Here is a 26,242-nt window from a genome sequence, read left to right as displayed (position 1 = left end):
CAGACTTGCATATGAATTTCTGTAGGGTAAAAGGAAACCCAGCACACAAAAAGAGGTTTAATAATACCATGGAAGCAATAGAACAAATGAATTAGGAACTGGCCAGTGGGGAGGATCCTGTATGAGATATAATTAACAATAGACCTAAAGGATTCATACTAATACCACACATACTGAAAGCCCTGGGGTTTTATTTGGGAAAACATATAGAAATGTGAACTTTCCATAGATGAGCAAGAAAAACTGATTAAGAAGCTAGATTCTGAGTCATTTTTCATGCATTTACATTTCAATTTTAAAGATAAGTTAGCCTAAAGCAAGCTTCCTCTGACACAGAACCCAAATTAGCTGGGAAGCAAATCATAGCTCTATTTCCTAATTTTAAAGTGGGAAATTAGACTAGGTGTACCTTCAGGTCCTTTCTGGTATTGACATTCTGTGTTTCTTTATTTTTTATTTTTAAAGAAAGTAGGTGTATTTAAATCAGTGAAAGATAACAAGCACTGAGAAGGCAGTTTAAAAATATATACATATAGATGGGGCACCTGGGTGACTCAGTCAGTTACTTGGGCATCCAGGTCTTGATCTCAGCTGAGGTCTTGTTCTCCAGGTCATGAGTTCAGGCCCCATATTGTGCTCCTCCCTGGGTATGGAGCCCACTTAAAAAAAAAAAAAAGATATCATTAAGATGAGATTATTTTTAAAGATTTATTTGAGAGAGAGAGAGCATGAACAGGGGGTAGGGGGAGAGGGACAATCAGACTCCCTGCTGAGCAGGAAGCCCAATGAGGAGCTCGATCCCAGGACTCTGGGATCATGAACTGAGCCAAAGGCAGACACTTGATTGACTGAACCACCCAGAAGCCCCAAAGTGAGTTGTTATTTTTAAAGAGAAACAACACTTAGGTTTTAGTGAAGAATAAAGTGCCCATATTCAAAGCTGATGGTAATGTTTATTTATTTATTTTTTAAAGGTTTTATTTATTTATTTGAGAGAGAGAGCACAAACAGGGACAGGGGCAGGAGGGAAGCAGATTCCCCACTGAGCAGGAAGCCCAATGTGGGACTCAGTCCCAGGACACTGAGATCAAGATCTGAGGCTGAAGGCAAATGCTTAACTGACAGCCACCCAGGTGCCCTGCCAATGTTTATTTTAGTTAAGTTCATTGAAAAGGGTTTATATAGAAATGTAACATCTCATAGTTTAAATGAGGGGTTGAGGTCCTAAATTTTCAAAAGTGGTTTTATCCAGTCCCCCTTTATTTTGTCTCAAGTGCTTGATGGCACATGTGGAGATAGACCAACCAAACTGAGACTGGTAGGAGAACAAGGAAGCAAAAGTCAGGCTCAGAACCCAAGGAAGTCCTGGGAAATGAGCAGCTTTGTCTACGCATCTTTCTTCATTCTTTTTTTTGCAACCTCAGTGGCTGTGCTACTGGCAAATTAATGCTGTGAATCAACTCCACCCATGCAGCCTAGGTCTTACTGAGCTCCACTACAAGCAGAAGTCTGTGGCTTTGTGCCAGGCCAAGCAGCTCTGTCAGTCATTGTTCCATTTAAGCAGCTCCAGGCCCTGTTCTGTTCTATATATTTGTGACCTGAATGAAGGTATAAAGCATGTAATTAATTCTACAAATCGTGCCCAATCGAGTGGCTACTACTTGATTTATGAAGATGCAAATAAAATATTTTGAAGACTTTGATCATTGAGAAATTATTCTGGATAGCCAGAACGAATTTACCAGTGACAAGTACAAGCCACACTGTTAATACAGGTAAAAGATACAGCATGAGCCCAAAATAGCTGTGGGACAGAGGTGGGAAATTGGGAGGTCAACATAGACCCAAAGCTAAGTAGAACCCCAAAGTGCAGTCACCGAGAGGAGAAAAAAGCAACATAGCATTGGGATATATTAAGATTAATATTGGATGGATGGACAAGAAACCCTTGCACAAAAATACTTAGTCATACACGGAGTGGGTTTTCATACTCAGGTTTTGGTTTCTATACTTTTAAGAGTGTGGGGGAAACTGGAGAGGAACCCAAAATGAACAATAAGAAAGTCTTTAAAAAATTCTCATTACAGGAAAAGCTACATGATCTTCTTGAGTTGACACACTGAAGAGTAACTTTAGGAGTATCCACGGAACATAGAAAGGTGTTGGGAAGTTGTTTCCATCTTGTTTTCTCCTCAGGTGCTTCAATTTATAGACAGAGTTTGCCTGTCAGCATCATCGCAAGAGTGATAAGCAACAAGTGGGCCGGTGACCTCACTTTAACTTCTCCGTAGTTATGGGGTGTGATTCTCCTGCTGCCAGTGAAATTAAGCTGCTGTTTTACCTGTGGCTGAGTGCCTCCTGTCTCAGTCTTCCTTTTTAAGGTATGAGGTGCAGGCTTGGCCTTAGGCTCGAGAGCTGGTGTCTCAAGCTGAGATTTTTATAGTCAAGGACTTGGATATTGTGGCGTCAAGGAAGTTTCCTGTCTTGTAAGAAGCCTCTCAGGAGACTCGGTTCTCCAGGGAGAGAAGAAATCAGCATCCACACTCTGGTCCTGTGTAAACCTCAATTGTTTGCATTGGGTTTTTATTTATGATGGGCTTGTGTTTTTTTTTTTTTCTCACCCACATCTGGATGCGGCTCTTCCTGCCCATGGCGGCAGTTCTGAACACTGGCTCTCTCGTGTCCTCCCCATCCAGACCAGTCTCGAGGGCCCTTATGGCTAAGGAAGTCCTTAGGGCGAGCTCATTTTAGGGCTTTTTTGTTCCCATTAATGGCTGCCTTTGCAATCTGATGTTCCTCTTGGATTGTCTCTCATGACCTAACTTCTTTAAATTATGATTATATTTCAGCTCATCGGTGTGGCCTTGGGGAAAAGCCTGGCAGATGTGGAGACCTAGAATGTATGTCTTCCCCCTCCTTCCTCAGCAGGAGGGGCCAATAACAGAGGTCTTCAGGAGGAAATGCTCCACCTGAGTGCTGAGATCCACCAACACTTAGAGGAGAAGAGGAGAGCTGAGGGGGAACTGAAAGAGCTAAAGGCTCAAATTGAGGAAGCAGAATTCTCCTCTGTGGCCCACATCAGGTAGGACACTGCCCAGAGCAGGAGAGCCTGCCCATCGGGAGGTCACCATAGGCAAGGGAGTTCCCCTCCCTGCAAGGAAGACATTTGTGCTGCTTTAGGGCTTCCTGGTCCACATCCCAAACTCCGTGCCTTAATGGTTCAAATTCTTAAGAGAAAACTCAATAATTTTGGATAATGATGATCATTCAAATTATTTAAATCTGGTCTTAATTCCGTGTAATAATGCCCATTATTAGCCATAGAGTCACAAGTGAAAATCTCCTGGTGTATGACAGGTATTGCTCTTTTGCATTGGCTGGAACATTTTGAAGAATGTCCTACTACCCATGATGCTTCACTGCTGCGTGTGGAGCCAGAAGAGTCCCTGAGGGAAGATGATGTATACTGGGACCCCTTTTCTTCCACTCACCTCTCTCTTAGCGGCATGAATCCCTAAATCATGGAATAACACTTTTAGAAATCTCTGCTGTTTTGTTAACTTTACAGAAGTGGTATATAGCTGATTCATTGGTTAGACTGACCACTGTGGTTTTTTTTTTTTAATATTTTGTTTATTTATATTATAGAGAGAGACAGAGATAGTGAGAGAGAGCACAGGTGGGAAGGGGAGGGAGAAGCAGACTCCCCGCTGAGCAGGGAGTCTGACACGGGGCTTGATCTCAGCATCCTGGGATCATGACCTTAGCCTAAGGCAGACGCTTAGCTGACTGAGCCACCCAGGTGCCCCTGGCGACTCTGTTTTTCATGGAATTTTTCAAAAGATGCTTGGGGAACAGACTGATAAGGTAGGACTAATCCATTCATTCGTTCATCCTTGAGGGTCATAATCATCATGGGGCCTGTTGTTTAGAACACAGCAGTGTGATTGTACAATTTCTAGTTCATGTCCTATAGTTTCCCTTCCTATTATGTGCCACTTAAACATCCCCAAGTCATAGAATAATATTAGTGCTGAAGAGGACCTTGGCATCTAGCCTAATCCTTATTTCATAGGCAAGGAAACTCCAGTCTAAAATGATCTAGCAGCTTGCTCAAAGTTGCATATTAGTCCGTGGCTAGACCCCTGCCTCTGAATTTTTAATATCTAAGCCTTTTATTCTATGCTATATACTTTTCAGTACAGTCTTGGAAATATTCTTGTGATCATCCTTCATGCTGGTTCTTTTACTCTGAATTGTGATATTCCTTCCTTTTTTTTAAAAGATTTTAATTTATTTATTTGATAGAGATATACAGAGAAAGCACAAGTAGATAGAGCAGCAGGCGGAGGGGAGGGAGAGCAGGCTCTCTTTTGAGCAGGGAGCCCAATGCAGGGCTTGATCTGAGGACCTTGGGATCATGACCTGAGCCGAAGGCAGACACTTAAGGGACTGAGCCACCCAGGCACCCCTTTCTTTTTCTTTCTTTCTTTCTTCTTCTTCTTTTTTTTTTTTTTTAGAGAGAGAAAGAGAGAGAGTAAATGTGAGATTGTATGCACAAGGAGGTGGAGGTTTGGAAGGAGAGGAGAGAGAGAATTTTGAACAGTCTCCATGCCTGGTGCAGAGCCTAATGTGGGGCTAAGTCTCACAGCCCTGAGATCATGACCTGAGCTGAAATCAAGAGTTGGATGCTTAACCGACTGAGTCACCCAGGTTCCCCCATGATATTTCTTTCTACTGAAGTGAAATTCTACTTAAGTGAAAGCATAAGCTGTTGTTGTTTAAGTAATCTCTCTGCTCACCATGGGGCTTGAACTCTCAACCTCGAGATCAAGAGTCACATGCTCTTCTGACTGAGCCAGTCAGTTCAGGATTCTAAGAAACTCAATCTGGGGGAGAGCCAACTGCTAATTCTTCAGGTGTTAATTAATAGTTTACTGTGCCTCTTCTAGTCAGCAGTTCTCAATACAGTGTGCTTATGGATTACCTGCAGGAATTTGGTAAAATGTAGATCCATAGGCCTCAGCTCTAAAGTTGTGAGGTTCTGTTGTTGTTATTGTTGTTGTTGTTGTTGTTGTTACAAGTACCTCATAGAATTCTGCAGGCCTCAGCTCTAAAGTTGTGAGGTTCTGTTGTTGTTATTGTTGTTGTTGTTGTTGTTGTTGTTACAAGTACCTCATAGAATTCTGCAGGTCTGCAGCTGGTATAGCAGAATAAAATGACTCCTCTGTTGTAGACCCTGAACTGACTAGACAATATATGCAATTCCATTTAAGCAACCAGTGGCTCTACTAGGTATGAGTTACCCTTATTTCATATAAAAGGAGACTGAGGCTTGAAGAGGTTAAGCAAACTACCTATTTAAATGAATTGCCTTGTTAAAGCAATGTTGTTGTTGTTGTTGTTTTTAAAACTTCCATCCAACCCTGGCAAAGGGATAGGTGTGAAGAAAGGATAGAGTCTAGAATGTCTTGGTGAAAATTAGTTGTTTATCCATTTTATGTCTTCTACAAGTATGCATGTTTTATGTGGCAGGCACTGTGGAGGCTCTGGGGATACAGGGTGAACAGGATAGGAAGGGTCCCTGACCTCATGAAGATGATCTGTCAAAAGAGCAAATAACTACAGAAGTATATTTGATGGTAGTTCTGATTGGTATTATTTATTTCTTGTTTTTCTAGGTCCCAATTTCTCATACAGTGGTTGAAAATCAACCAATGATAATTAATAGAATTGTAGAACCCATAATAAATCTGTCCCAGGAAAGGTCTTTCTTATTCTTTTTTTGTTTTTCTTAACACTGTAAGTACCTTTGTTTATTCCAGAGACCAGTGAAAAGTAGAACATGAGGCTGAGTGGGCGCCTGGGTAGCTCAGTCAGCTCAGCATCTGCTTTTGACTTGGGCCATGATCCCAGGTTCTGGGATCAAGTCCTGCATCCAGCTCCCTGCTCAATGGGTACCTGTTTCTCCCTCTTCCTCTCCTTCTGCCTCTGCCACTACTTACTACTTATGGTCTCATTCTCTCTCTATCTCAAATAAATAAAATCTTAAAAAAAAAATGAACATGAGGCTTGATGACCAGGGTAAAGACAACTAGACCATGTGTGTTGAATCCAAGAATTTTAGGGATTGTGTTGCCACCAAGTAGCTGTGATAATGCAGGAGTCTCTCCTCCTGAGTCTATCCAATAAGGGAGCCCTTGTCTGTCTCTGAGGTGGCTTCCTGCTTTGGGGTGTTTCTGAGTCTCTGATGGGCTGAGATGGGGACTACTGGAACTGAGGCCGAGAGAGGAGCCACCCCGTCATGGTGTGTATTGTGTTTCCTGCAGGAACACCATGCTGAGCCTTTGCCTTAAGAATGCAGAGCTGAAAGAGCCTATGGGAGAAGCAATGTCTGACGGATGGGAGATTGAGGAAGACAAGGAGAAGGGCCAGGTGGCAATGGAAACTGTGGTAGCCAGAGGGAGTCTGAATGAGAATAGCCTTCAGGCTGAATTCAGAAAGCTGCGGGGAAAACTGAAGAACGCCTGCAACATCATCAGCCTCCTCAAAGAACAGCTCATGCTAAACAGCAAGGACGGGAACAGTAAGCTTAGCCCAGAGCTCCTTGCACACCTGGCCCGGGAGATCGACAGAATGAACACAGAGCTGGTCTGTTCTCCTGAGAAACCCTAATGCCGGAGGAGGAGCACGTGACCATAAGGCCCTGCCCCAGACCCCAGAGTCTTGACCTTGGGGTTGCCTTGCCGTGGATGGCCATCAAGTAAGTGTGGGTTTGGATGGAAATAGAGACCTGTGGAGAAGGCCTGGAGGTAACAGTTTTTACCTAAAACAGTTCTGCTCTATGGATCAGAAGGACTGAGGGAAGGGCTTCTTTGCCGCAAAAGCAACGGTAATAGTATTCCTCACACATTCAGCCCTTGGAAAAGCTTTTATAACATTGTCTCACAAACATTACTTGGGTAATTAATTTTTCATAAATAGTGTTTCATTTTCCATATGGCACACTAGGCATTGGGCAGCAGGCAGAAAGACCTGCCCTTAAGTCTGCAGTGTGGTGGGGAAAGATGGCATAAAACAGGTCATTTCAATAGGATGCCATATGGGGATGCTTGGGACTTAAAAAAGCCCCAACAAGTGGTGTGTAATGACATCTCTGTATCATGGCCGTTTTCATCACAGCCCATCCTAGGTGTCTGTTCATGCGCCACAGGATTGGGCTGTTGGGATCCTTTGCTGACTATTGCTTAAATGGAGACTAGAGAGGATTTGAGGTGGAGGGAGTGGAGGACAAGGCTGCGACAGGAGCATGAGGATAGATGAGAGGTTTCTACCCCTCCTCTCTTTAACCGCTGAACCAACCTTTACTGAGAGCCCCTCAGTGGACTTTAGTGGCACTGTACTTTGTGCTGAAAATACAGAGATGAATAAAACATTATTCTAGCTCTGCAGGAGCTTGGAGCTGGAAAGCAAGCCACTACCAAAGGGATTGAGGAATGCTGGGATAAACCCATGAATATAGTCCACAGGGGGTCAGAAAGGGATGGGGCCAGGACTGCCCAGGACTGTTACTGCCTTGTCCCTATGCTGGCTCTTTTCACAGGTGAATAACTGGCCCCAGGCCCGAGACCATGGGATTCCATCAGAATTTAGCCTTCCTGGATCCACCAAGCACCTGCACTCCCAGCTGGCCCAGTGCAGACAATGCTACCAGGACCTCCAGGAGAAACTGCTGATATCAGAAGCCACAGTCTTTGCCCAGGCCAACCAGCTGGAGAAATACAGAGTCATGCTTAGTAAGTCTTAGGTTCACCATCACTAAGACATCTGTCTACGTGCTTCTTGTAGACTTCCCTTTTCTTCCCCAGCCTCAAAACAAATTTAGTCCTGACCAGGGTCCTAGAATTGTGGAAATGGTTATTTAACTTCAGTTTTAGCACCTGGAAGAGAAGAATAAAAAAACAAAGCAAGTTTGCAGTAAGCGTATAGGAAAGTAATGGGTTAACATCTAGGTTTGCTGATTTTTGCTATAGTCAGCAAAGTGCTTTACATCCCTCAACATATACTGATAGTTTCTCTCCTCCTCTTGGTACCAAATCAAATTCTTCAAAAATATACCATCAATGTTGGTTTAGAATCCATGCTTTCTCCTAGAACCTCCTATGGTGATTGAAATGCTTATGGAGCACATGAGATGTGTCTAATTCAGCTTCAGAATTTTGTTTACTTTTAATTAATTTTTTAACTTGTTTTCAGTGTAACAGTATTCATTGTTTTTTGCACCACACCCAGTGCTCCATGCAATCTGTGCCCTTCCCTATACCCACCACCTGGTTCCCCAACCTCCCACCCCCCACCCCTTCAAAACCCTCAGGTTGTTTTTCAGGGTCCATAGTCTCTCACGGTTCACCTCCCCTTCCAATTTCCCTCAACTCCCTTCTCCTCTCCATCACCCCATGTCCTCCATGCTATTTGTTATGCTCCACAAATAAGTGAAACCATATGATAATTGACTCTCCCTGCTTGACTTATTTCACTCAGCATAATCTCTTCCAGTTCCGTCCATGTTGCTACAAAAGTTGGGTATTCATCCTTTCTGATGAAGGCATAATACTCCATAGTGTATATGGACCACATCTTCCTTATCCATTCATCTGTTGAAGGGCATCTTTCCACAGTTTGGTGACCGTGGCCATTGCTGCTATGAACATTGGGGTACAGATGGCTCTTGTTTTCACTACATCTGTATCTTTGGGGTAAATACCCAGTAGTGCAATTGCAGGGTCATAGGGAAGCTCTATTTTTAATTTCTTAAGGAATCTACACACTGTTTTCCAACGTGGCTGCACCAACTTGCATTCCCACCAACAGTGTAAGAGGGTTCCCCTTTTTCCACACCCTCTCCAACACACATTATTTACTGTTTTGTTAATTTTGGCCATTCTGACTGGTGTAAGGTGGTATCTCAATGTGATTTTGATTTGAATCTCCCTGATGGCTAGTGATGATGAACATTTTTCCATGTGTCTCTTAGCCATTTGCATGTCTTCATTGGAGAAGTGTCTGTTCATGTCTTCTGCCCATTTTTTGATATGATTATCTGTTTTGTGTGTGTTGAGTTTGAGGAGTTCATTATAGATCCTGGATATCAACCTTTTGTCTGTACTGTCATTTGCGAATATCTTATCCCATTCCGTGGGTTGCCTCATTGTTTTGTTGACTATTTCCTTTGCTGTGCAGAAGATTTTGATGCTGATGAAGTCCCCAAAATTCATTTTCACTTTTATTTCCTTTGCCTTTGGAGACATATCTTGAAAGATGTTGCTGTGGCTGATATAGAAGAGGCTACTTCCTATGTTCTCCTCTAGAATTCTGATGGATTCCTGCACACATTGAGGTCTTTTGTCCATCTTGAGTTTACCTTTGTGTACAGTGTAAGAGAATGGTCGAATTTCATTCTTCTACATAAAGCTGTCCAATTTTCCCAGCACCATTTATTGAAGAGTCTGTCTTTTTTCCACTGGATATTTTTTCCTGCTTTGTAGAAGATTATTTGCTCGTAGAGCTGAGGGTCCATATCTGAGCTCTCTACTCTGTTCCACTGGTCTATGTGTCTGTTTTTATGCCAGTGCCATGCTGTCCTGGTGATCACAACTTTGTAGTAAAACTTGAAATCAGGCAATGTGATGCCCCAGTTTTGTTTTTCTTTTTCAACATTTCCTTAGAAAATTTGGCATCTTTTCTGATTCCATACAAATTTTAGGATTGTTTGCTCCAGTTCTTTGAAAAATGCTGGTGGAATTTTAATTGGAATGGCATTGAAAGTATAGATTGCTCTAGGCAGTATAGACATTTTTGCAATGTTTATTTTTCTGATCCATGAGCATGGTATAGTCTTCCATCTTTTTGTGTTTTCTTTGATTTCTTTCATGTGAGTTCTGTAGTTCCTTGAGTACACATCCTTTACCTCTTTGGTTAGGTTTATTCCCAGATATCTTATGGCTCTTGGTGCTATAGTAGATGGAATCAATTCTCTAATTTCCCTTTCTGTATTTTCATTGTTAGCATATAAGAAAGCAACTGATTTCTGTACATTGACTTTGTATTCTACAACATGACTGCTATATTAGTTCTAGTAGTTTGGGGATGGAGTCTTTTGGGTTTTCCATATAAAGTATCCTGTCATCTGTGAGGAGAGAGAGTTTTACTTCTTCCTTGCCAATTTGAATACCTTTTATTTCTCTTTGTTGTCTGATTGCTGTTGCTAGGACTTCTAATACTATGTTGAACAAGAATGGTGAGAGTGGGCATCCTTGTCGTGTTCCTGATCTCAATGGTAAGGCTGTGAGCCCCATGGAGGATGATATTTGCTGTGGGCTAGTAGCTATCTTATAGAACTGTATGGATCTCGATGTTTTAGGACTCTAAATTAGTTCAGCCCCATTCACATATTTACTGAGCCTCTGTGAATAAAGCACTTGCTAGTTTCATGGGGGTTTCTAGGGATGTTAATATATATAATACCTAATATAAAGATATCTGGTCCCCACAAAGCCTCAGGTGTTGTAGGTGAGATCACCAGTGGCACACAGAGCTCATTCTGGTGGAAGGAAGTCCTGCCTGGAGTGAGTGGTCTCTTCTCCCACTTGGGTTCAAAGAAGCACCCATTCCACTTTGGCTGTTAACTCCCTGTCCCCTGAGGGCTAGGGCACATGCCCCTGAGCTTGAGGGGTATGTGGGACAATCCAAGAGAACTCTGTGACACCCTCTGTCTCTTCCTGGGTAGGTGAATCCTTGGTGAAGCAGGACAGCAAGCAGGTGCAGGTGGACCTCCAGGATCTGGGCTATGAGACCTGCGGCCGAAGTGAGAATGAATCTCAGTGGGAGGAGAGCACCAGTCACGGTAGGAACACAAGGGCAAGTCTCACCTGACCTCCCTGGAGTCGGCCTTCCCATCCGGAAGCTACTGGCCAGTCCCACACATAATGAGGAGTAGGGCCCAAGGATATGGTAGATTGAAGGGTACCCAGAACCAGTGAGGCAAAGGAAGTTTGGCAGAGAACTCTTGTCCAACATGAGGCTGAGTGTGAGTGGGAATGTCTCTAATTAGTTTCCAACATATTGCTGTTGATTAAAAGAAGGAAAGTTCTGTTCAACTGGTGATCATCTAAGGCTTAATTTTTAATGAAGAGACCAGATGAGCTTGTGGAGATATGTAAACCCTAAGCTAAAAAAATCTGTTTTTCCATCCTAGAAGGACTTTGACTGTAGGTACACCCACCAAACTGAAATTGAGAATAGAAAAAACACTCAGGGCAGTGGAAGGTGACTGTGCCTAGTTCCTGACCTGTAGGGCTGTTGAGTGGGTGGTAATACCATGTCTGAATGCTGGTAAAGCATGGGGCTGAATAAAGTACCGCCTCAACCTTCACTCTAGCGATTCCTATCCCCAGCACCAGAGCTGCCTCCAAGCCTCAGCAGTATGTGTAGCTTTATGCAGGAAGATGTCTTTGTCTTTTCTCAGAGAGTGAGGAACACGACAGCTTTGGGGGGAAACAGCCCTGATGGAGGGGAGCCTGGGCTTCTCAGTGGCTAGCTCCCCAGGGAAGAAGCCCTTGGAGAGCTCTCAAGGGAAGCAGGAGGAGTTCCATGCATATGGAAAGTTGGAAGACATCTCTCTCCTGCAGAAGGACATCAGAGACCAGAAGGCCCAGCTGCAGAATGCCAACAAGATCATCCAGAACCTCAAGAGCCAGGTCCAGTCTCTCTCAGTTACAAGTGATTATTCATCTAGTTTGGAGAGACCACGAAAGCTGAAGGCCATTGACACCCTTGAGGGATCTTCACCTCACAGTGTCACTGATGAAGATGAGAGGTAGCTTTCTGATGACACTGGGGCTTTCTACCCCTCTGGGTTTCAGGCTAAAAAGGATCTGGAGAGTCTGATCCAGAGAGTGTCCCAGCTTGAGGCCCAGGTCCCAAAAACTGGAGTAGAAGGGAAGCTGGCAGAGGAACTGAGATCAGCCTCCTGGCCTGGGTAAGGGGGACAATCTTTGGATCCTGATAGGATTGAAAATGTCTAAGTTTGTGTTGGAGGTGGGGTAGCCCAGACAGGTAGAAGAGAGAACCCAATAAGGTGATCAGAAGAGTGCCTACTTCCATGCTAGGCCTAGATCCAAAGAAAGGTCCATAGGCCCTGCTTGGGAGACACCAGGTCTCTGGGATTTCCTCTCAGGAATCTATTAGTAAAGCAACTGGATATGTGGTGTAGTAGGAAGGCTAGAGTTAGATTGCCTGGGTCTGAATCCAAGCTCTGGCACTTTCTAGCTGTTCAACTTACTTAGACTTTCTGGGCTCTTTCCTTACCTATTAAATGAAGAAAGTAAGAGAACCTATCTCAACAGGTGGTTACTGGGTTTAAATGAATTAGTACAAGTGATCAAAATTGCCTAACATATATTAAGCTCTCAGTATGACTTTGTTTTGGAATACAATACTTTGTGTTGGAAGACACTGGGTATCTGTCCTTGTTATCTGCACTGAGTATCAAACCATGCAAAAGCTTAGTGGTCTCAAACAATAATTTATGTGGATTTACAGGGCTCAGCAAGGTGGCTGTTGCTTGGGTGTCTCTCCTGGGGCAGCCATCCAGTGGCTTCACGTGTCTGGTGATATGATGCTTCTTGCCTTCTCTCTCCCCCCCCTTGTCTCCTTATCTTCCAGGGCCTTTCTTCTTGGGGTGGGCCTCTCAAGTGGTCTTAGGTTGTTCCACTTCTGCATGGTGGCTGGCTTCCAACAGAGCAAAAGTAGAAGTTGCCAGGACATTTCAGAGCTACTCCTGGACTTAGCACAGTGTCGCTTCCCTTATTACCTCAGTCACAGTACTCACAGAGCTTGCCCAGATTTAAGGAGGTGGAGAACAGCCTCTACCTGCCAGTGAGAGAAGGAGCAAAGGCACATTGGCAAAACAACATGTAGAAAAGGAATGTAATGGCTATCTTGGCAAAACAGTCTGCTGTAATAGAGATGATCTTCCATGATCATCATGAAAGCATGAAAGATCTTATCTAGGCTTAGAATTAAGTGATTCCTCCCCCCCCCAAGTTTATATATTTATTTATTTATTTTACATAATGTCTCCACTCAACTTGGGGCTTGAACCCCATCATCAAGAGTCGTGAGCTCTTCTTACTGAGCCAGCCAGCCAGGTATCCCAGGATTAAGTGATTCTAGTCACTGAACTTAATTTTATTTATTGTGTCTTTTGAATATCTACTCAGCAAATATGTTTAGTGTTTCTTGAGTATCAGCTATGAATCTACACTCTACTAGTCCCATGGGAAATGTAAAATTGGGCACCATATTTACCTCCACAGGACCTAAAATTCTCCTGGACATAAGGCTAACATGCACAAAACATTGTAAGAACCACTAAATTGCTAAACTGACATCATGCATCAGAGCGGGATTTACTCTTGTATACTTCGGTTTTTGTGCCAGAATTCAGCCTGGGGAGCTCCTTTGAAATGTTCTCACAGAAATCTCTACTGAAGGCCCATAATTTCACATTCACTCCTTTTCATTCTTACTTTCTCCTCCTCTCTCCTGTATTAGGAAATATGATTCCCTGATTCAGGATCAGGCCCGAGAGCTGTCATACTTATGCCAGAAGATACAAGAAGGGAGAGACAGGTGTTACCTTCTTACCCAGCATGTGAAAGAGACAGTAAAATCTTTTGAGGACCTTATTAGGAGCAATGACATTGACTACTACCTGGGGCAGAACTTTTGAGAGCAACTTGCCCAGGGAAGCCAGCTGACAGAGAGGCTTGCCAGCAAACTCAGCCCTAGTAAGTTTATCACAGGGCTTTGGCACACACTCAGTCACTCCCATAGCCCCAGGCCCAGGTGGCCACCATACCTCCACCACAGTCTTTTTTTAAATTTATTTTTTCTTTATTTTCAGCACAATAGTATTCATTATTTTTGCACCACACCCAGTGCTCCATGCAATCCATGCCCTCTCTAATACCCACCACTGGTACCCCAACCTCCCACCCCCCGCCCCTTCAAAACCCTCAGATTGTTTTTCAGAGTCCATAGTCTCTCATGGTTCACCTCCTCTTCCAATTTCCCCCAACTCCCTTCTCCTCTCTAACTCCCTATACCCAGGTCATATTCCATTTCATTTCCTGGGACCATTACAGTATCAAGACTGGCTGGTGGGGAACACTGAGGAGAAACATAGGATTCAGAGTTCATGATGGCAATGGCAGAAACTGGAGCACTCATGGCAAGTGACCTTTAGGGAAGCAGGCTGTGTCCATTCAGTGCTAAGGTGGAGAAAGGGAGAAGAGATTGGAGGATGTCATCATAGTGAAAAGAGCCTGACTTGAGAATTGCAAGACCCCATTGGTGGCCTGTATGCTGCCATTAATTTGCTTTGGGCAATGGTTTAGCCTTTCAATGTCTCTTTGTTTATCACATGGTGTCATACATAAATATAATTCCAGTATAGTTAAGGCACGCTGCCCTTTGGATGTGGTTTGGGCACTGAATGTCATAGTGCAAGAGCTAGGAATATGGGTTATTATTGGAGTTCTTTACTTAGAAGACATTTCCTGAGAGTACCAAGAGATAGCAGGATCACTGGTGGCAGGTGCAGAGGTGGGACAGGATAGAGCAAGAGTGGGCTCTCCACGAATGCTATGATGGGACACAGAGCATGCATCTGAGAGTGAGTCTGTTGCAGGCTTAGAAGGTGGAATATTCCAGAGAGAAGCTGAGCAAGTGTGCTTAAAACTTCTTTGCATTGATTTATGGTAGAGGATGTCCTGAGATTGATCATGAAGTCAGGGGAGGTCTGCCTGGTGAGTTCAAGAGAGCCCACAGCCCCTCTGAGGCTACAATCTGCACCCTTCCCAAGTAATTCTCTTACATGTCTTGGACACACACAGAGGAATCACCATTCTGTACCCAAAGATGCTCTTGCATTTATAATTTAGGAAGTGGGATCTATTTAATTTCTTACCATGTTTTTCTAAATTTGGCTTACAGAGAATCATAAAAGTGAGAAAGATCAAGCTGGACTTGAACCGCTGGCCCTCAGGTAATTTGAAATAGGATCTGGTAAAGGAATCAGGAACAAGGTCCAAGGGGTCCAGATGACTGTAACTTTACAAATTGGGGCAGGGAAATGCTGATTATAACATGTTCATTTATTCATGAGACACTTTAGCCTCTCTTTTGCTATAATTCTGTTGATTTCTATTGTGTAACTATGCTCCAGGCTTGAAGCATAACTCAGTCTGACCCAACAGTAAAGTAACCAGGTTCCAGGGGTCCTTGGTACCCCCAAGGCTCTCCTCTGCTTTCTTCCTGGGCATTTAAACATGAGGCTGTGCTGCTGAGTTGACTTAGGCTAAGCCACATTGGCAACTCATTTGGTAGTAGTCCAGTTCCTCTGGGGGGAAAAAGAATTAGAGAATAATAATGTAGTTTTTTCAGAGTTGTGGGGGAAAGGCCTGGGTGTTTCAAACTCCTGAGAGGCTAAGATCTCTTAGGAACCAGTTTTCAATGAATCACTGCAGAGAATCTTACCATGTACAGTAAAATATGGGCTCAAAATCTGTAGCTGTAGCCTGAACACATACCTGGGCTGTACCTCAATCATCCACATGATTCCATGCATCCTGCTCTCGGTTGTCAAGGGCAATGCCAGACTGCTATGTGTTTGTCACCACTTACCTTCAGTTACTTGGAGACTGGTAACCAGCAGTTCTTGGGGCCAAACTTGGAGCAGCTGTGCCTTACAGGGCTGGCTGAGTCTGTGCTAGTTTCTGGTGTCTCCTGTGGCCAGTGCTCTGGATGGTGATTGGCCCTCTTCTTGCCACTGCACCAACCTACTCTCCACCCCTAAGCGGTGATAGGTTATTTTGGTGGTTCGTTTTTTTTAAAATTTACTTTTTATTTATTTTCAGCGTAACAGTATTCATTATTTTTGCAGCACACCCCAGTGCTCCATGCAATCCATGCCCTCTATAATACCCACCACCTGGTACCCCAACCTCCCACACCCCGCCGCTTCAAAACCCTCAGATTGTTTTTCAGAGTCCATACTCTTTCATGGTTCTCCTACCTTTCCAATTTTCCCCAACTCCCTACTCCTCTCTAACTCCCCATGTCCTCCATGCTATTTGTTATGCTTCACAAATAAGTGAATCATAGGATGATTGACTCTCTCTGCTTGACTTATTTCACTCAGCATAATCTCTTCCAGTCTCGTCCATGTTGCTACAAAAGTTGGGTATTCATCCTTTCTGATAGAGGCATAATACTCCATAGTGTATATGGACCACATCTTCCTTATCCATTCATCTGTTGAAGGGCATCTTGGTTCTTTCCACAGTTTGGTGACCGTGGCCATTGCTGCTATAAACATTGGGGTACAAATGGCCCTTGTTTTCACTACATCTGTATCTTTGGGGTAAATACCCAGGAGTGCAATGGCAGGGTCATAGGGAAGTTCTATTTTTAATTTCTTGAGGAATCTCCACACTGTTCTCCAAAGAGGCTGCACCAACTTGCATTCCCACCAGCAGTGTAAGAGGGTTCCCCTTTCTCCACATCCCCTCCAACACATGTTGTTTCCTGTCTTGTTAATTTTGGCCACTCTAACTGGTGTAAGGTGATATCTCTTTTTTTTTTTTTTTAAAGATTTTATTTATTTGACAGATCACAAGTAGGCAGAGAGGCAGGCAGAGAGAGGAAGGGAAGCAGGCCCCCTGCTGAGCAGAGAGCCCGATGCGGGGCTCAATCCCAGGACCCCGGGACCATGACCCGAGCTGAAAGCAGAGGCTTTAACCCACTGAGCCACCCAGGTGCCCCTGGTGTAAGGTGATATCTCAAAGTGGTTTTAATTTGAATCTCCCTGATGGCTAGTGGTGATGAACATTTTTTCATGTGTCTGATAGCCATTTGTATGTCTTTATTGGAGAAGTGTCTGTTCATATCTTCTGCCCATTTTTTGATATGATTGTTTTGTGTGTGTTGAGTTTGAGGAGTTCATTATAGATCCTGGATATCAACCTTTTGTCTGTACTGTCATTTGCAAATATCTTCTCCCATTCTGTGGGTTGCCTCTTTGTTTTCTTGACTGTTTCCTTTCCTGTGCAGAAGCTTTTGATTTTGATGAAGTCCCAAAAGTTCATTTTCACTTTTGTTTCCTTTGCCTTTGGAGACATATCTTGAAAGAAGTTGCTGTGGCTGATATCGAAGAGATTACTGCCTATGTTCTCCTCTAGGATTCTGATGGATTCCTGTCTCACGTTGAGGTCTTTTATCCATTTTGAGTTTATCTTTAGGTACGGTGTAAAAGAATGGTAAAGTTTCATTCTACATATTTCCCAGCACTATTTATTGAAGAGACTGTCTTTTTTCCACTGTATATTTTTTCCTGCTATGTTGAAGATTATTTGCCCATAGACTTGAGGGTCCATATCTGGGCTCTCTACTCTGTTCCACTGGTCTATGTCTGTTTTTATGCCAGCACCATGCTGCCTCGGTGATCACAGCTTTTAGTAAAGCTTGAAATCAGGTAGCATGATGCCCCCAGTTTTATTTTTGTTTTTCAACATTTCCTTAGCGATTCGGGGTCTCTTCTGGTTCCATACAAATTTTTGGATTATTTGCTCCAGCTCTTTGAAGAATACCAGTGGAATTTTGATCAGAATGGCATTAAAAGTATATATTGCTCTAGGCAGTATAGACACTTTAGCAATGTTTATTCTTCTGATCCAAGAGCATGGAATGGTCTTCCATCTTTTTGTGTCTTCTTCAATTTCTTTCATGAGTGTTCTGTAGTTCATCGAATACAGATCCTTTACCTCTTTGGTTAGGTTTGTTCCCAGGTATTTTATGGTTCTTGGTGCTATAGTAAATGGAATCAATTCTCTAATTTCCTTTTCTGTATTTTCATTGTTAGTGTATAAGAAAGCCACTGGTTTCTGTACATTGACTCTGTAGAACGTATCAATGAAACTAGAAGCCGTTTTTTTTTAAAGAATCAATAAGATCGATAAATCATTGTCCACACTAATCCAAAAGAAAAGAGAGAAAGCCCAAATTCATAAAATTATGAATGAAAAGGGAGAGATCACAACTAACACCAAGGAAGTAGAAACAATCATCAGAAGCTATTATCAACAGTTATATGCCAATAAGCTAAGCAACCTAGATGAAATGGATGCATTCTTGGAAAACTATAAACTCCCACAACTGAACCAGGAAGAAACTGACAACCAGAATAAACTGGTATCTAGTAATGAGATTGAAGCTGTGATCAACAACCTCCCAAAAAACAAGAGCCCAGGACCTGAAGGATTCCCTGGGGAATTCTACCAAACTTTCAAAGAAGAAATAACACCTATTCTCCTGAAGCTGTTTCAAAAAATTGAAGCAGAAACAAAACTTCCAGACTCTTTCTATGAATCCAGCATTACCCTGATCCCCAAACCAGGCAAAGACCCTACCAAAAAGAAGAATTTCAGACCAATATCACTGATGAATATGGATGCTAAGATTCTCAACAAGATCCTAGCTAGCAAGATCCAATAGCACATTAAAAAGATTATCCACCATGACCAGGTGGGATTCATCCCTGGGCTACAAGGATGGTTCAACATTCACAAATCAATCAATGTGATAGAACAAATTAATAAGAGAAGAGAGAAGAACCACATGGTCCTCTCAATTGATGCAGAAAAAGCATTTGACAAAATCCAGCATCCGTTTCTGATTAAAACGCTTCAAAGTATAGGGATAGAAGGAACATTTGTCAACTTCATCAAATCTATCTATGAAAGACCCACAGCAAATATCATCCTCAATGGGAAAAAGCTTGCAGCCTTCCCGTTGAGATCAGGAACACAACAAGGATGCCCACTCTCATCACTCTTGTTCAACATAGTATTAGCAGTCCTAGCAACAGCAATCAGACAACAAAGAGAAATAAAAGGTATCCAAATTGGCAATGAAGAAGTCAAACTCTCTCTCTTCACAGATGACATGATTCTTTATATGGAAAACCCCAAAGACTCCACCCTCAAACTACTAGAACTCATACAGCAATTGAGCAACGTGGCAGGATAGAAATGTATTTTGGTGGTTCTTCACAGGAATGGTTCCCTTGACTTAGGTGTTTTTTCCTATGTGCGTTGGTGAGAACAAGTTGGGCCGGTGTCCTTGGCTTCACCTATTGTCTCCTTCCATCCCACTAGGCTCAGCAGAGAACTGCCAGAGAAGGAGAAAGTGATCGAGGTCCTGCAGGCCAAGCTGAATGCCCAGTCCATTACTCCCTCCAACAGCCACACCTTGTCGGACTCCCAGCGCTCTCCCAGCAGCTCCTCCTTCCTGTCTGATGAGCTGGAAGCCTGCTCTGACATGGATGTAGCCGGCATGTACACACACTACATAGAGAAAAAGGTGCTGCTGGTCATTCAGGTAACCTGTTTCTCTAGCCTGGCCTTGTAGATCCTCCCTGGTTTGTGTCAGGCTGAACGTGGCCCTGGGACCAAGCACCAAGTACAGGGCTCCAGTGCCTCAGGATATTTGCACTGCTCCTGACTCCAGGGGGTGTTGTGGGGTCTCCACTGGGTTTGCAAGCTGGTAGACCCAAGGGGAAGCACAGTGGGAAGAGCGAGAACATCCAGACAGGCTCTTCCCCATTGTCTCATGAGCACAGACTGTCTGTCTGACTTCCTTCTTCAAATGGGACATTATCTCCCTCCTGCAGAGGTCTTGCTCACTGCATGTCCTGAGCTAGTGTCCCCTGGGTATCTGTCAGGAATCATGGATGCTGTTGCTCCCATCTGGTACTTTTGGAAATGCCATTTTCACAGTTTTTGGGTCTGGGCCCCACTCTCACCTCTCAGGTGGTTTGCCTCCCTCAAGAAGCTAACTGCAAATAAGGAAATGAACATGACTCACAGTGTTTGTTCTTGGTGCTTTCCCAGAAAGCCAGGCCCTGCCCTGGTACCCCTCTCTCAATAGAAGGCCAGTTCTTTGTCGACCACTGAACATTTTCTTACATTCATGGGTTTTGTAGATTCCACCATCATTCAAGTCATTCCACTGTACTGTCTTCTAAGCCATCAGCAACCAGTGAGCCTCGGGGGGTTAAAGCCAAACCCAGCAGCAACCCCATCAGCTTGCCAGCTCCCCAGAACCGCCCCCCCCCCCCCCCCCCCGCAGAAGGCCAGCCAGGCCCATCCACGTATGCAACAGCCAACACAGCAGGAGCTCTTTCTCCTTTCCCTCAGCAGCCTGTTTGACTTTTCTTCAGGGATGAATGTTTCCACTGTCAGAGGCTTCTAGGTATCAGATCCTAGATGAAATCAAGAGGCCTTCCTTGTCCACCAATTGTGTCTGCATTTTCTTGGTTCTAAATATTTTAGGCAAATCAGAGATCTGCAGTAGACTTTGATCAGAATACCAATTTTTACCAGTAGTCAGCAAATCGTTCTTAAGTAAACATTTTCATTTCTTTCTTTCACTTCACTCTGGGGAGCCAAGAGGCAAAATGTCTCTCCCATGATTATAGTATAGTCACCACAGAACAAAAAGAAAGTCACTTCATGGCTAGCCTGGAAGCATTACCCATTTTCTCTTCAGGATGAGCCTCTGTAACAACTCGGGATGCTTCAGGATCCTGCAAGATTCTGTTCACATTACATGGTCATTCATTCATGGATTTACGAACAGCTGGGCAGCCCTTGATATGTACATCGTGCCTGTCCTGCAGCCAGTTGGAGGGGTATATTTCATTTAGCTGCCCCAACTTAATTGCCAGAGTGTGCTGTTCAGTTAGAGCCCCACACCAGTGATGGCAAGAAGGCAAGCCTTGTCTCTGCCTCCTACCTCTTGCCACAACCAGCTGGCCGCCCTCGGTGTGGTTTGTCATAAGGTGCCCGCAGAAGGCACATGTTGTCCTTCTGTAGCTCCCATTTCTCCTGAGAACCCATCAGCCAAAATCTTAAAAAGGGAATGTGTCTGACACTTTCTGAGCTGGGGCTCGAAGTTTCTGGGCCAGAGTAGGCAGAAGCTGGCCCAGGAAATCATGGGGAAAAGCTGTTTGCCTAGTGCTGTAGACATCTGTGCAAATGCTCTGGGGTCAAATGGAGCAGAAGGCCAGGGATTTTAAAATCGGAACGCCTGCCTGAAGGATGCCTAACCTGTGTCACTGGGCAACGAGGGTATCCTCACAGTGTTTCTCTGACAGTGTATCAACATCCTAGGGGGAGGGATGTGATTAGAGTGTACTCATTGTTTTCCATGGAGGCATTCTCCACAGATCAGTCTTGGTTTCTGCTCCCTCTGTGGGTTTCCTGCCATATAACTGTTTCCAGGAAAGAGGAGATTGATTCAGACATCAGAATGTCCCAGGGTCCCTAAAGACTTGTCCATAGATGGGCTACATCATGGTCATCTGTGGAGATCTATTTTAAATGCAAATTTGCAAGCCCTCCTCCCAATGTTTTTGACTTAGTAGAGCAGAGCCTGAAGCAACTGCATGCATTAAGAATTTTTCCTAAGTGATTTGAATGCCTGAACTGGCATGCAAGCTATTGTGTCTGAGTCACTTTACCAAGACCTTGATTTTTCTTCTGGTGAATGAGTGCATTGATTTGAGATTCTCAGGTTTGTCTCCATGAGACTCGAATGACACGCATGAGAAATGCACATTCCCCACAGTCCTAGCCCACTTCTGCCCTCCTCAGGGTGAGCCCTCATATTCTCAGAGGAGTTCCAGGTGTAGGGAATCTTGTCCCAGGGGCAAGGACTGACTCACGCCCAGGTGTGATTGGGAGCATTAACGTGCGGACGTTCTGACCCCTCTGTGCCTGGGACAGCTGGGAGAGGCTCTCATAGCTGCTTGGGATACAGCTATGCTATGTTGCCTACTTTAGCTTGCTGTTTCCAAGATGAGCATAGAATATGTATGCCAGATGCCCCCGGCAAGGGAGAAGGAGGAGGGGTCCTCTAAGCCTGGCTTTTGGATGGCAATCCTGGACCTTCACCTTGTCGGTCCACACCATGCTGAATGATAGCCTCCCCTCAAGGAGACATCAGGATGAGAAATAGTCTAATCTTCTTCATCTTTTCCCCATTCCTTTCTTTCTAGTGATGTGTCTCCTTTCTTCCCAACTCTGTGTTTCTAGGTCTTCACTTTCCCTCCATACCCACACTGATTAGCCTTCCCAAGGCACCACTGCCCTCAGCAGCACCAGATTCCTGCCTTTCAGCCCCACTGGCCCTCCCCTCCTTGGCTGCTGTGAGACCCCTGTGGTCTCCTTGGCAGAGACTCAGCTGGAGCTGCAGATGCTGCAGAAACAACTGGGAGAAAATGAGCACTTCCTGTGGCCTTCATGTGCTTGGGCCAGGCTGCCCTGCCCCATGTGGCCCTGCATGGCTTTGGCTTGGTGGCGGAGTTTTGAAAAATGACCTAGGGTGTGCAGGTCACCAGCAGGGGACTGGCGAGTGGCCCTGCTTGCTTTTTTTGGGAAATGACTTTACTGTTGTCTTTCTGGTATATGTGTGTGTGTGTGTCATCATTTCGTCAGGCCCTAGACCTGCTCCTTTCTTGTTGCTGCCAGTGTGGGGTACACCAAGTCTGCTGAAAGCCTGACACACTGGTGACGTACCTTCAGGCAGGACATGGGTGAGAGCTTTTGTGCCTTGCCTATGTGAGACAAAGTGGCCATTTCTAGGGAGTCCTTTCCATGCCTATGGCAATCTCCTGCTGTGAAACATGCTCTTCATCAATTTCGGCCCCTGACATCATTAGGTTGAGGGTATGAAGGGTAGTAGCAGTAGAGGGATTCAGAAGAGGTGACAAGCCCCCTTTCCTAGGGCACACGGTTCATTTCTACCCTGGGACAGGTTACAGATTGGTGGCTTGGACCGGAAGCACAGGCTGTGATACCTTGATTGTAAATTCTGTCCTCTGACTCCCAGAGATCATTGATCGTATTGATCATAACCGTTATAGGCTATGTATGGCCATCTTTTTGGAAAGGCTTTAATATATGTCTGGGCTGGATGACTCATTGTCAAAATTGTTGGTGTGGGGTTTTTTATAGCTTAGAAAAAAAGAAGAAAAACCCTCAAATGAGGAATCTGCTCTCTAATAATGCTTTTAAAAAAACCCACTTAGAAATAAGTTTGATATTACCTTAAAACCACATTCTGTGCCTTAAAAAATAAAAAAATAAAATAAAATAGAGGCTCAGATGAGCCAGAGATTGATGGTAAGGGAAACCAGGCACAGCATCCAGTGACCTAGTACCACAGCTGAGAATTCATATACCTGAAGCCCCCATCATCATTTAGCCCAGCTTGTTTCTTATGTCAATCCTGAAAGTGAATACACTCTCTAGTCTACTCTGTCCCAGTTTGATTCCCAGAAACAATTAGATAAGACCCTTTTTAGGAGAGTTTGTACAGCTCCCCTTTTTGTAGGCAGAAATGTCTAGAAGACTGCCTCCTACTTATCACAGCTTTACCCAGGTGTAGCAATCTAGGCTAACCCAGCAACACAAACCTGGTCTTCCTGAGTCTCACACCCCTTGTGTGATAGGTAGAACCCGGGCAGGGAACTAAGGCTCAGAGGAGTAGAGCTACTTGTTTAAGGTTACTAGTCAGTGGGAGATATGGGCTTGAGTCCAGGTCTTCTGCTCCCAGTCCTGTGTTTCCATGATACCTTTTCTGTCTAGGATGGTTTTGTTATCATCCTGCTCAGAGCTAAGCTCAACAAATTCTGGAAGCCCCTTGAAACAATCTTTTCTCTGTCTCTTTAGAGATCAGTAGAAAGTTCATCAGAACCTCTGATCTAGAATTTGATATTTGACGAATAACAAATTTGTCCCATATCAAAATGGCAAGAATGATCTCTAGCTGACTTTTCTTTTCCTTTACCTTTCCACATTTGTCAGTTTGTCTTTGTCCAAAAGGAATGATAGGAGACATCTGTGCATGAAAAAAGGGTCTGTTGATATGGGATCAAGTCATACTTAGTCTGAGCCATTGACCAGAGTTTGGATGGTCCCAGCTTTGGTGAGCAAGATTACAGCCCTGTCTTTTCTGTCCTCAAGCACAGGCCTCTCTGAGGGATGGCAGCTTACCAGTGTTCCTTGTTTGCTTTGAAACAAGTTTCCATGGACAGTGGTGCCTGTCAGCTTCTTGGAGCAGCGTCCAGCAACAATCTCCTTGTGTTAGAGTCTGTCTGGCATCTTTGCATGGTTTAGGGCATGTGCTTTCTGTTGTGTGGCCTGGGCAACCAGGAATGTGAGAATGCTGATCGCTGTTACTGATAGACTTGGAACAGAACCTTCTACAGCATTGGTTAAAATGTAAGCTGTCAAGAACTCCTGATTTCCCCCTTTGTCTTGGGTTGGGCTGGGGAGGAAGGGGGTATGAAAGAAGTGGGAAATCACATCTTTACAAATCCTAACTAAAATCTAGATGTTGGGTCACGTGGGTAGCTCAGTGACTCTCAGTGAGTTACGCATCTGACTCTAGATCTCAGCTCAGGTCTTGATCTCAGGGTGATGAGTTCAAGTCCCATGTTGGCCTCTGTGGTGGGCATGGAGCCTATTAAAAAAAAAAAAGATTCAGATGCTGACATTTTTCATCCCCCAGTGATCCTAATGAACATCTCTTATTTTGCATATTGAGGAAGGAGAGACCCATGATGGGTACTTCTCAAACTTTGCTTCCAATGAGAATCTCCAGGGATGGTTTAAAAACATCCAGTGTTGAACAAATTTGTTCTATGTAGGGATGGAGATTGGGTAGATAGCATATCTATTACACAGATTTTTGTTTGTTTGTTTTGGTTTTTTGCTTTTTTTTTGTTTTTTGGGGTGTGTGTGTGTGTGTGTGTGTGTGTGTGTGTGTGTTTAAATGACTGTTCCTGAGGTTCCTGGGTGGCTCAGTGGGTTAAAGCCTCTGCCTTCAGCTCAGGTCATGATCCCAGGGTCCTGGGATTGAGCCCCCATTGGGCTCTCTGCTCAGCAGGGAGCCTGCTTCCCCCCCCAACCTCTGTCAAATAAATAAATAAAACCTTAAAAAAAAATCCAGTGACCAAGCTATATTCCCAGTTAAGGCAAAATCTCTGGGAGGTCCAGGCATCAGTATGTGTTTGTTTACATTTTCCAAGGTGACTGTAGTGTGTGGATAAGTTTGAGAACCAGTTACAAATGGAGATAAAAATGGACAAGTAGCCAATTGCATTATCCCCTCTGAGGAGTTTGGCTTGGTTGGAGGGAATGATGACCTCTTCCTCTTTGCTTAGGTCAAGCTATCTGCTTACTATGCTGCCCATGCTGATAATCCCTGAAGGAAAGCAGTCTTCTGAATAGGAATATCCTAAACTATAGACCTGCCCACCTCTCTCTGTCTCTCCCACAGCCTGGACTTCTTTTCACAAAGAAGCAGAGAAGATTTGGCTCAAGGGAAGTCTCATGATTTCCTAAGATCTATGAGAGTATCAGCCTATGTTAAATGAAAGTTCTTACATCCCTCCATGGATGCTAGCATTGAGCACACCTATGAATAGGAATGTGCTATATCCTCCAACTTTGGGACTGAGTTCTCCTTCCAGAGCATTCCTGGACTGTATCGTGAGGAATTTTAGTAGAAGCCAGGAGTGCAGCCTCTGGACTTTTCCTTTGTGTACACTGGTGACTTCCAGATACTTTGTCCATCCTCCGCCTCTTGGTGTCTCATGCCAGCAATCACATGAGGTGAAAGTTATAGCTTTTAGGTTATGGTCTTCATCTAACTGGTATTCTGCAATGGACTGGGATTTCTGACATCACACATGTGCCCTTTGGTGTCCACTCTTAGCAACCCCACACTTCCTTGCTGGTCCTTCCCTTCTAATCCTCTCTTCCTCACTCTGGTTTCTTTCTGCCCAGGTGTCAGCGCCATCCATCCTGCTTCCCCAGCTTCACTGCCAAGCAACCATTTAGAAGCCAGCTCTTCTCACTATCTCAACTCCGCCCAGCCCCACTCTCCTCTGAGGGGCAGCCCAGAACTGGGAAGAATCCTGGAGTCTGGCTACCTGGGCAGAGGCAGCCAGTGGGATGTGATGAGGCCTCAGAAAGGGAGTGTATCAGGCGACCTGTCCTCAGGATCCTCTGTGTGTCAGCTTAACTCCAAACCCACAGGTAAAACATAAAGC

At 44.2% G+C, this 26,242-nt stretch overlaps 1 pseudogene; it reads left to right on the top strand.

Moving 5' to 3' along the window:
- The window catches only part of LOC116575493, a 45,547-nt pseudogene that overhangs the window by 3,876 nt on the left and 15,429 nt on the right, over positions 1–26,242 (top strand).

The sequence above is a fragment of the Mustela erminea genome, chromosome 16 (genome assembly GCF_009829155.1).
Source record: "Mustela erminea isolate mMusErm1 chromosome 16, mMusErm1.Pri, whole genome shotgun sequence".
Lineage (NCBI taxonomy): Eukaryota > Metazoa > Chordata > Mammalia > Carnivora > Mustelidae > Mustela > Mustela erminea.
The sequence above is the reverse complement of the archived record's forward strand: the minus strand, read 5'-3'. Positions and strand labels throughout refer to the sequence as shown.